Here is a 13,142-nt window from a genome sequence, read left to right as displayed (position 1 = left end):
ATCAACTCAGCTGAATTTAATTAGCTTGAACTTTTTTCAATTCAAGTGAGTTGATCAAGTCAATTGAATGGCATGATTTACACGTTCAATTTGTGTTCAAGTCAGTTGAATTCAACAGAGTTGATCAATTGACGTGCCTTGTATAAACCTAGCTTTAATCCGGGTTTAGATGATTCAATTCAGCATTCAACTGACTTCAGCTGTAACGGCCAGAAATTAAGCCGATATCGGACTTGCTTTATACGATGTCAACTTTCAACGCCAACCACCAGATCGAGGTGAGTTGAATTCAACTCACTTGCCTCGTCTGAACCCATCTTAAGTGAATCCTATACTTCCCAGTTGAGTGCAGTTGTAACGATATAGTTAGCCAAAATACGAAGAAGAAGAAGAAGACAAGAAAAGACACTGTGAAATCACAATGTAGCATTAAAAGCTGGAATGAATCAATCTATAGACCACCTCCGAAGCAACCGAATTGAAAAAGGGTAGCTGTCCCTTTGGCAACACCACCGGAAACTGCACGTCCAACACGTGTTTTGGATCGGGACAGCACCTCGCACACCGATAAATGGCGCCAGAAAATGTCAAAAAGCTGTCACATTGTACCTCGATAACGGCGTTCTCTTTCTTCCGGGAATTTTACCATCGTAATCCCAATTTTGGATGGTTGAGATTGACAAAATAAAAAAGTTCGATCAAGATTTATTGTTGTGGTGCCGCTCGGTTTATCGCTGCCGACGTAAATGCAGTGTATGTTGACATTGCATAACTGGACTTTTTTCGTGACATGGTTGTGAAATCCTCGGTTGAATCGAGCAACAGTACAGTAAGCACCCCATCTGTGTTCATTTATCAATTGCATTGATAAATCACGCAGCAGCACTAAGGAAAGCGGATGACAATGACAACTCTGCTTTACAACATACCGTTCGTTGGAAGTGAATCAAGTTCTTTACATTGTCCGAAGTGTTCGAGAAAAGAAAATACTTTTTTGCTACACGGTGAACAATGCTGTCGTATTCGCTGGAATTTGTAGCTTTTTTAACAAAGGCAAACAGAAATTATCGAAACACGGGGCCAAAATAAGGATGGCTACCCTACTTTCGCCAACTAAATGTCTTCAGCAGCCACGCTGGCTTCTATGAAAGAAAATGAGGATAATGTTTATCGTTCTCTGCCCACAGAAAAGCATGTAAGACTGCAAACAGTGGAATGAGGAAGCGATTTTTCGGGAGTAAATGGATCTTTATTCGGTGGTACTTTGTTGCATTCGTATGCACGAGGGGCCGATGCAGTTCCTGGTGGGTTTTGCTCTACTTTTTGACAGATGTGAACTCATCGAAACTCAATGATTCATGGAGCTGAGCCACGAAGGGGACCAATCGAAATTCGTTACTTGAGCTTCACAAATTGAATTTCTGATTTAAGAATGCTGTCAGAACTCGTTGCTGTTGACGTGCCACATCGCCAAAACTGATTAGTAATTCAACATAATGGCTTCATTCGACAATTATCATATGTCAAACAAATGAGATATCGTCAGAAAAAAATCTTCCATTCCACCAAAGAGGCAAAGAGGAAGAAAAAGCGATCAGCCATCATGTTAGATTCGGAATAGATTAAATCTGTGAACAAACAAGATACAAAACGATAGAAAAGTGTATGGCTTTATACTTTTGCCGCCCGCCACCACAGGTCTGCCTTTTAGCTTTCGAGTGAAATTTGCTCCATGGCAGTCAAACTCCGGAGCAGCCAAGCCACAAATCCTGATGTGTGTCGTTTCTTGATGGCAATCAATCTATTTCAGCGTAGGATTATTGCCATCAGTTGTTCTGCTCGGGCTGAGGACTTTGGGAAAAATGGCCTCAGACCGTTTCAGCTTTGCATAGTTTACACTTCAACAGAAATGACCCAAAGTCCGTGCCGAACGAAAACCGGTACGGGGCACCGTAGTTTTCCTCTCCAGCCAACTGGACAGGGTATCAACACCCAAATATTTGGATTGTGTTTTTGTGTATTACAGACGCTTTGAAAGCATTGCTGAGTGGATTATCGGTCCCCATATGGACAACCGAGCAGTTGTGCTTAGGGGTCGTACGAATCCGCAGCTACCGTTAGTTACCGCCCGTCCATCCGTCGGAGACTGGGGCGAATGCTTTACGGCCGTTTGGAGATACCAGTAGCTCAGGTTTTTGGATTTTCCAATTTGTTCCGGTTGCCAGGGTGGACTTCTGGATTACGTGCATGAAACGGTTTCGAGTGAATGGGGCGTGATATTCCCTATGAGGTGTCAGGCGGACTGGTGAATTTGTTCTGTCAATTCTCATTTGCACTGAGTGTGTTGATTAATCTTCAACTTGGTTGGTTAATTTTATCTAAGTAGCTATCGGTACTGTGACCGAGAAACCAATTCATAACAGAGATTTTTAAATACTCCGAATGCTAGATGTGAAAATAAGGAATTAATTAAAATATATTGATAATTAGGACAAGACGCTGAAAAAGTTTGCACATTGTAGATGAAACACGGATATCTGTCAGTGATACGGTATTGTGATACTTAAAATAAATATCTAATCGATATAAGTTTCTAGTCACTGGAATTCAACTATAGCGTCAGCATTAATCGGGATTCATGAATATGCAAGCCTTTTTTTCTGGTAGAGCCACTTTAGTAAATGTTACGTCATTCGTAACTTTTTCAGGGATGAGATTTGAACTCGTGATCATTAGAGTGAGAAGCATGGATGCTAACCACTACACTAGGCCCTTCTCTGACTGCATCTAGATTTAAATTTATCAGACTTTTGATGATCGCTAAACATTTTCTAAATAAGAAATTCCGAATTTCTGAAAATTTTAATATCATATTCAATATTGTAAAACACAGAAAGCGATAAAATTATTGCATCGAAACAAGCAATTATAACGACTTGTAAAGAAATATTAAGTTTCGCCTGACAATTGATTCTAAAACTATGCATTATCAAAAATATGCCCCTGTTCTACTAATTGTAGTCTTAAGAAATCTTGTCAATATTCAATTAACTAAGGTGAACACTTTGAATAACAACTTTTGGTCAACTTTTTGAAATGTTTGTTTAAAAATAAGTTGGTAAAGTTCTGCGCGTGAAACGATTCAGATGGTTTTAAACATCGCTTTCTGTGTCGTATTTCATTAAAAATTGTTTGAACAAAAATTTCTTAATTAAATCATTTTGATAATTAAAAATAAGTGTCCAGCTTGAAAAATTAATTGGTGTAAAAATGGAAAAATTAATATTTCGAATCCACCTTCTCAAATTGGTATGAAACTTTGCGTAATTTTTTTAAGAGCAATAATTCACATTTGTTGCAAACATTTGGCGATGTGTTTCTTGAAAAATTCACATAATGGCGTCCCAAAAACCCTGCATACAAATTTTCACGCCGATCGGTTCAGTTATTTTCGAGTCTATAAGGGTCAGACAGACAGACAGACAGACAGACAGACAGACAGACAGACAGAAATTCATTTATATATGTATAGAAGATATCAATCTGAACAATTATCGATTCTCTTCATTGATTTTCTCTTTGGCCATACAACCGTTTCTTGTCGTCTTTGCAGTATTAGATGCTAGATAATAGCTTAGTGAGTTGAAAATACCTTGAAATATCTATACATGGCCGTGGAGATGCAAAGAGAAAATCGACGAAGAGAATCTGTTAATTTTGCTTAGAACCTAACCCATTGTTCATAATTGTTTGATATAGCGACAGTGAACATGCACAAGGGCGTAAACGCGATGATCGATTCTCTTCATCGATATTCTCTTTTGTTAATAACTCGCTAGATTTAACGTTTCTCGATGCGTTTGATGTTGCTTTTGATAGCCAATACAATCTGTTACAACTCTGCATTGAACAAATTCTAGAAAAGTGTTTCGCTTAGCTGTAGAAATGCAAAGAGAAAATCGATCATCGCGTATACGCCCTTATGCATGCTCACTGTCGATATTCTTTTTGATTTGATCAAAATTGCAGGTCTTCTACCTACACGAACTTATTTTAGGGGATACATACTTATAAGTAAGTCGATAAAAAAAAATCATGGGTCGGTATAAGCACACATGTATTTATTTTTTTTAACTTGTTTTCAGAGCACCAAAATATAGATTTTCAATTGTAAACAAAATTAATGTGATGACATTTGGTAACAAAATTACTCAGATATTCTTATTTGAAGATCGTGGTTTGAAAAAACGGGTCCCACGATATCTCACCATTGCTTTGATCAAATCAGCTCATTTTTGGAGTGATGACTCGTTAAGCAGGTCCCGTGTGCATGACCAAGGCCGATTTTTAAAAAGTGGGGGTCAGAAATACCCTGCCAAAATTTGAAGTGATTTGGTTCACGGGAACCCCTCGCTCAAACGGCTTGAAGTTTGTATGGGGAAAATCGACAAAATGTATGGGGGAGCGAGCCACTTTCACATTCGCGGCTCTAGGTGGCGCTCTAGTGGGTCGATTTTCTTCATGTACAAAATGTAGCACCTTTGGAGTATTGGGAACATCTTGGCTGAAGACCAGATGTGAATCCGTGTTACCCCCGAAAAGTTATTAGCGTTTCAAACGAACACCACCTGCTTTACTTCTGGGGAGGGCCTAACGAGCTTGTGCAGTTTTTATTTTTACGAACAGGTATACGAATAGCAATGTTTGCATAGGTATAACTTTTTCGTTTAACCATGAAATTGGTTGAAATTTTCACAGTGAGTAGAAAAATGTTCGAAATTATGGTCTACTAAAAATTGGAACAGATTGGCCAAGTGGTTCCGATTTTATTCCCGGTTTCCGAGAGGCCATCGGGGGGAGAAAAGGTACCAGTCGTCTACAACAAGGTGGTGCTGAAAATCCACAGCAACAGGCATCTATGGGTAGTGCTGATTAATATTTTAACAAAATCAACCCATAACCTGGTTCTAAATATTGAGCGTCCACCGGAAGGCCTTCCGATGACCTGGATCAACCTTAATCTGGATTATTATGTATTTTTGATCAAAGTAGGCCTTGATTATTCTCTGCAACTATATGAAATGTAGTAAATTAATGATTTTAGATATATAAGCGTTTCAATGGCTCCAAGTTGTCACCAGATGATCCGCCGAAAGATGCGAAACATCCGTAAAATTTAGTAATACATAAATTCGATCAAAGTAGGCCTTGATTTTTCTCTACAACAATGAGAAATGTTGTAAAATGGTAATTTTTGATATGTTAGCTGTTCAATGGCTCCGAGTTATCACCAGATGGTCTGCTGGTAGATACGGAACATCCGTAAAATTGATTGCTGTGTAAATTTGATCACAGTAGGCCTTTATTTTCCTCCGCAATTATATGGAATACAGTAAAATGGTGATTTCTGAAATATTAGCTGGTCATTGGCTCCAAATGGTCACCAGATGACCCACCAAAAGATCTGGAACATCTGTAAAATTGGTTGCTAAGTAAATTTCATCAAAGTATGCCTTGATTTTTCATTGCAACTGTATGTAATGTAGTTAAACTATGATTTTTTTATATATCAGCTGTTCACTGGCTCCAAGTGGCTCGCCGAAAGATCCGGAACATCCGTAAAATATATTGCTGCGTAAATTTGATTAAAGTAGGCCTTGATTTTGCTCTGCAAGTACGTGAAATGTAGTAAAATGGTGATTTTTGTTATAATAGCAGTTCAATTGTTCCGAGTGGTCACGACATAACCCGCTGGAAGATCCGGAAAATCTGATAAATTTATTGCTGTGTAAATTTGATCAAAGTAGGCCTTGATTTTACTCTGCAACTATGTGGAGTGTAGTAAAATGGTGATTTTAGATACATTAGCTGTTCAATGGCTCTGAGTAGTCACCAGATGGTCCGTGAGAAGATCCGGAACATCCGTAAAATTGATTTATGTGTAAATTTTATCAAAGCAGGCAACAACAACAACTGCAATTTATGTTGAAAGAACAACTGCAATTTATGTTGAAAGTTATTGAACAACATCGCCGCACGTTTCCAACAAGTTCACGGACTACATTAAAACAAAGTAAACGTAACATTCATCTTGCACAATAAAAAGCAGTGTTCAACAACAACTAATGGGAGATTTTAGTGTAATATTAATGAGAAAAAATCATGATGTGGAAATCTACTTTCTGTGGGGAAAGATTAATGTATTTCATACTTTGTTTTAATGTTATACGTATACTTGTTGGAAACATGCAGGGATGTTGTTCAACAACTTTCAATGAAAACTGAAGATGATCTTTATATTCTGTTATCTTACCAAAAACTGCCTTTTTCTTCAATAGATGGTTTTGAATAGAAAAATGCCTTGGCAACAAGTCCTTCTAAAGCACCATTAAATTTTGATGAGTTTATTTTATACCTGCATTATAAAAAATATTGGTATTAGTATTAAATAAAGAGCAATAGGCTGAGCAATAGCAAGACAAAGACCATTCCACGCAATTAAGGAAAAGGTATCCAAGTATTTTGTTGTAAAATGATGTTTAAATTTTGTTTGTTAAATTTTAAACAAAATATTCAAAGGACGGGTATACACCACTGCTAAAAAAAACTCAGAGTACACTGGAAAAATAAACTCGTATTTTCATAAATATATTACTTTTGCTTTCCTTTTTCCTCGGGTATGCTCCTGGAGTTCAAAATTGTTTAAATTTGACTCCTAAAAAACAGCTATATTAAATTGCTTCTTGTAATCGTTACTTGTTTGTTAACTTTTATATCTCCAATAAAACCTTTGAGGCCGTATTTCACTCAGCAACTCATTTTGCTTATTTCTTCTGGGGACTTTATTTTATGTATACCATCTGGAAGTGGGCAAATATTGTGGTTGAAGGGACTATTTCATGCAAAAGCATGTTTCAAGTAGACCTGTAAACCGGTCATGTCATCGGCAGCGGTGACGCAGAAACTATTTTCGCCATGGTAGTACTTGCCACACAACGTGATGCCGCTGGTTTAAATCATTGATAGAATAACCTGAAAAAAGTTTCTTGGTACATACTCCCAACAAACCCCCCGCCGACTGTAAAATGTCAAGAGAGACAGCACAATACCGAACAGCAGCTTTCTATCCCCGCGGAACTCAAAAATAAGAACGGCTATTTCGTAGATATCCTCCACGGTTCCATTAATACCGAAGAAACCAAAAGAGCTAGCTGCCAGGACACCCAATTTTGTCCTGCCGCTCATCGGAGAAGTGATAATGATCTCCACCCCTAGAATCAAAGCCTGGAGAGGTAATGTCACCAGCACACTTACCGGAAACCTGACAAATTGAGTGTTGTTTTCAGCACGGTTCTAAACCATCCCTACCCCGCCGAATTGGAGAACAATTCCACAACGAGTCCTACAAACATTTTCGAAGGTAGAAATATGAATAATTTTGCTGGGAGAAAATGTTCTAATTATAATTTGTCTTGTAGCTCCCATCGGGATGGGTGAATCTAACAGACACCTAGATGCATTCCAGTCAGAAAAAGGCCTTTGTATGAGGTATCCAAACCGATTTCATTTAGTCATAGCTGGAAGCTAATCGCCATGCTTATACAGGGCCATTTCTTTCGTCGTCACGCATTTCTCTCGGTGAACGTACTACAAATCTGGAGTGACAGAGTCAAAGTAATCATACATGGGAGTATTCGCCATTAAGCAGTGGTAGTGGTTAAGTAGCATTGTCATCACGGGCAGCATAATCCGTTTATTGGAACCCTAACCAATGAGTTTAGTTTCCATCGGCGGGCACTCTCTAAAACTCATCGAGCCGGTACCCCATACCCGTGTACCCTTGGTGTAACCCTTGGAGTCTTCATTCCTTGAAGGACGACACCCAACAAATCATCCGCGACCCTATGTAGGATGAGCCAAAGAAGCTAAGTCACACACAATAACCGTGAGCCCAGTACCCACGATTCAGACTACGAAATATCCATCATCTTAGGTATAAGTTTGATCATTTATTCCCTCCTCCTCGTATGTACTAGCGAAGCTCTTACCCTCATTTATGTATTTACCTGAATAAACGTAACCCTAGCAGCACACTTGTCGCAAACGGCAACTATTATGTGATTTATTCCGGTTACAATCAAGTTGCCTCAACCTTTAGTGACGGAAGTGTATTGTTTGGGAAATTATGCTTAGTGGGACTAATACACATTACAACCTGATTGTAAAACTCAATTTTGTGACTTGTTTTGGACACGGTATCTCTGTTCGAAACATAATTAACAGTCAGAGTACTAAGGATGCAAAGCGCGTGACGATGCTGTCATGCATTTTGCTCCCTTGGTCTTCTGACTGATTCTGATTGATCTGTGGTACTATTTACCATAAGACGGGGTGACATTGAAACTAGGAAGTCACATTGGGCCAAAATTGAAAAATGTTTATTGATGCAAATATCTTGAATATACAGAAAATGATGCCTAGTATATGTTTCTTGAGCTTCTGGGGTAAAGTGTAGATAACATTAACTAGTTGTTTTATTTAATTTGTGCTGTAAAGTAAAGTGTCATAAATAGTAGTAGATTTTTTAAATGTCTGCACACTCTTTTATGAAAATAGACGAAGGCTACAAGCGATCTTTAACCCTACATACGAAGTACATTGTGATCAAAACCAAGTGTACTCCTAATAGCTACGATAAATTTACATATTTTAAGATATGTTAAGCTATTTTAATTAAATTTATGTGTTGGCCCAATGTCAGTCGCCGTAAGGTTTTACATTGGTCTATTTTTTAATTAATTTTAGTGAAATGAGCTTTCATTTTTAATCAACCATTTCCATGACAGTCGTATATATATCATTGATGAATATATTCACATGCTTAACATTGTTTTCCTTACTAAAATGTGAACGTTGTTAGGTAGGGAACGATTTTTTTTAATTTTTTGGCCCAATGTCACCTCCACTTACGGTATCACTGAAACACTTACCAAACAAAATCTTAGATTATCCCATTTAGTTTAAGGGTAGTGTCAAAATGTTCCCCTGAAATTACATTTGAACACTACCCTGAAAAGGAAGGGGATAACTTAAGGCTTCGTAGGATGTGTGGCTCAGAGATACTGATTTTTTTTATTATCCTGAAATATTTTATTTGATGATGAAAATGTGTATCAACCTGTTTGCCAATCGATTTAAATACATGCGATGTTTGTGTGACTTACACACCTACAGACTTGCTAACGACTACGCCGGAGCTGTCCTCATACGAAGCAATTAATTTTACTGATGTTACAATGAACAGCTAATATATAAAAAAAAAATCACAATTTTACCACATTCCATATAGTTGCAGAGAAAAATCAAGGCCTACTTCGTTCAAATTTACGCAGCGATAAATTTTACGGATTTTCCGTATTTTCTGGAGCACCTGGTGATAACTCGAAGCCAATGACCAGCGAATATATAAAAAATCACCATTTTACTACATTCCATTTAGTTACAGGGAACAAGCAAGGCCTACTTTGATCGAATTTATGTGGTACTAAATTTTACGGATGTTTCGGATCTTCTGGTGACCACTTGGAGCCATTGAAACGCTTATATATCTAAAATCATTAATTTACTACATTTCATATAGTTGCAGAGAATAATCAAGGCCTACTTTGATCAAAAATACATAATAATCCAGATTAAGGTTGATCCAGGTCATCGGAAGGCCTTCCGGTGGACGCTCAGTATTTAGAACCAGGTTATGGGTTGATTTTGTTAAAATATTAATCAGCACTACCCATAGATGCCTGTTGCTGTGGATTTTCAGCACCACCTTGTTGTAGACGACTGGTACCTTTTCTCCCCCCGATGGCCTCTCGGAAACCGGGAATAAAATCGGAACCACTTGGCCAATCTGTTCCAATTTTTAGTAGACCATAATTTCGAACATTTTTCTACTCACTGTGAAAATTTCAACCAATTTCATGGTTAAACGAAAAAGTTATACCTATGCAAACATTGCTATTCGTATACCTGTTCGTAAAAATAAAAACTGCACAAGCGCGTTAGGCCCTCCCCAGAAGTAAAGCAGGTGGTGTTCGTTTGAAACGCTAATAACTTTTCGGGAGTAACTCGGATTCACATCCGATCTTCAGCCAAGATGTTCCCAATACTCCAAAGGTGCTACATTTTGTACACGAAGAAAATCGACCCACTAGAGCGCCACCTAATGCCGCGAATGTGAAAGTGGCTCGCTCCCCCATACATTTTGTCGATTTTCCCCATACAAACTTCAAGCCGTTTGAGCGAGGGGTTCCCGTGAACCAAATCACTTCAAATTTTGGCAGGGTGTTTCTGACCCCCAAAACTACCATTCCAGAGGGTAGCGTTTGAAATCCCCGATTTGACCTATTTTGAAACAGTCTAGCGTACACCCTAGTGGAACATTTTTTGAAAGATGCTGAATAGATTTTTTTTTTTAATTTTGGCACGTGGTTAACTAGATGTTTGATTTATCGCTTAGTTTTGGACTTTATTGGAATAACTTGTATGAAGTTGATTTATTTTAGTAAAACGCTCGATTTTCAACTTTTCACCTAGTGGACGAATTTTGGTAAAATTAGTGGTATATGAATGATCTTTATTATAACTAAAAATGAGCAAAATTTAAAAAAATAATTAGTTCATTATAATGCAAGATATTATGGTTTTTCAAAGAAAAGGCGTTTTTCTCAAATAGCTCTAATTTTTAATAAGCCCAAAGCTGTACCAATAATTGATAAATTAATGATGATTCAGCAGCCAAAAATTCAGAAACGTATCTCTTTAAATTGTGCTTTTAAAGCTGTTTTTCTTCAATTTAAGGACATCTATACGCTCAATTTTGAGATACACTGTATATGTAACTCCTTAAACGTAGATGCATCAGTGGCATAAAACAGTGAATCCCGTGTTAAGTTTTAAAAATTCCATCGAATCCACTATGTCTTATGAAAACATGGTTTTGTCCAACACCATCAAAAATCAATATTAGTTTTTTTTTCCAGAAATTTGCTATAAGACCGACACCAGCCCCAGTTTCCGTTACAACCGATGCTGAAGAAGATGCTCATCCGTACGACAGGAACTTCGCAAGCATTTCCAATCATGCCAACCGCTCCACAAAACCACTCCAAATTTCTCGAGACTTTAAAACCGAAATCAACATTCCACCACTGCCCGTCTGCATCCGGCATATGCGCTCTTGCTCTCTGTCTCGCTCATAACCAAGCAAGAGAGCTCTTGGGTTCAGTGTGATCAAAATATCAAAATTTTGAAGATTCAATTATTCCCGAAGCCGCTCACTTTTCCCGGGAAACAATCAAAATAAAGTCACATTTCGTACCTCCATCCCACCCGTTCCACTCGTCCAATCCAAGGATGGCTTCATGATTCAACAAGCTCAACACATCGTTCACCACCGCTCCTCGTCGAGAGCGATTATTTACTTCAGAGTACCGACCACTTGAGTGAACAAATTTCTTCGTCAAGATACTCTCAATAGCGCAGAGCGTTCTGTTCCAGGATAGGAGGGATAGGGGAACTATGAGACAGCCTCGGTGGTGGTGATTGGTGGTGCACTTATGGGTACAGCTCATTGGGCACATATCTTTCTTGTCACATTATTTCACTTTGATAACGGACTCCGGGAAGGAGCAGCAAAAAAGTAGATGAGCGGACGAACGACGGCTGTTACAAAAAAGGTAATGGCTTGCGCAAGTGGTCACTTTTGTAGTGCCCTGGCTAAACAGACGTCCAGCTCAATCCACGACACATTCGGACAGCTCGCGCAGTATAAGGTATATAGGAAAAAAGCAGTCACAGCAGATCCCCGCGCTCCAGTCCTTCAGCCCACAGCCACAAGGGCCGGGATAAGTAAGGCAAAAAGCATAAAGACTTGAAACGTAGATAAGAAAATTGTTTCTGTCCAAAAGGTCTGACAATGCGGGTCTCCGAGAACAAACGCCGCGACGGGTAGGGAGGCGAGCGGGGAATCAGAAAGCGAAAATGTCATACAAGTGAAATATTTTGTTTCTGATAAATGCTGTCCCGTCGCTCACTCGCTGGCAGCCTCGGTCGCTGGTGGAGGAAGAATGTTTTACAAAATGTTAATACGTATTATTATCGAATATTTTGAATTATTTTCTCAAGTACGCTTTTTCGGATTTCCATAATTGACTTTACCGAGAACTGGCACGGTAGGTATGAATGTTTGTGAGTCTTCCGAAGAAGGCAAGTGCGGTGTTCGAGGACGATCGGTTAGCTCCTGCAGAATACTGTAGAATATATTGATCACATTATCTCGCAAAGTGTAAAATAGTTCAAGCTCTAGGACTTCTCAGTACCTCTGGCAAATGAATGACCATATAAAGGGGGGAAACTGGCAGAACGTGCAGCAGACCAATTCATCCAGGTTGGGGTGTGATGGAAATAATGATTGATACCTTACCGGCCTTGGTCGGGAGGTACGCGATTTCACGTGAGAATGATTGGCGAGCAGATTCAGCACCATCAGCAATGCTTTGTCACTTATCATCAGTGCTTTCAAATGTTTCTTCGAATGGAACGTGTAAAAATGCAGAACGGGCATGTATGTTACTGCTTACAATCATTTGTGGAGCTAGGTTTTACCTAGCTATAGTGTCTCCAAGCGGGGCACTTAAGTCAGTTTATTTTTCGTAATGCCAGGGATAAAACCTACGAACTCCTGCTCAGTAAGGAGCCATACAAAAAATCTAACGCCATCTAAACGGTTCGTCTGCATGTTCGTTCGCGGTCGTGGCATTTATATTCTACCTAATAACGAACCTTGTATCAACATGAGCAAAAGCCTAGCTCATCACACGTATCCAATCGCACCAACCGAACAATAGATCATATGTGATCGAGATCACGAGTGGCCAAAAAGTATCATGATAATACAATTATAAGAATGTGTTTCGAATTGGAACGAACTCACCAAATCAATTCATGGTCCATGTTCAGTGGTGTGGATTCTTACAATATGGCATCTTTGCATTATTTTGATCCATAAATGGCTAATATTCAAACCATCAATCCTAATTGCCTTATCGTTTCTCGGTGTTGATCAACTCAAAACATCAATGAAG

This window comes from Ochlerotatus camptorhynchus, unplaced genomic scaffold, assembly GCF_037179485.1.
Source record: "Ochlerotatus camptorhynchus isolate MF236.1 unplaced genomic scaffold, CSIRO-AGI_Acam_v1.1 ptg000064l, whole genome shotgun sequence".
Taxonomy (NCBI): domain Eukaryota; kingdom Metazoa; phylum Arthropoda; class Insecta; order Diptera; family Culicidae; genus Ochlerotatus; species Ochlerotatus camptorhynchus.
Note: the sequence above shows the minus strand (reverse complement) of the source record.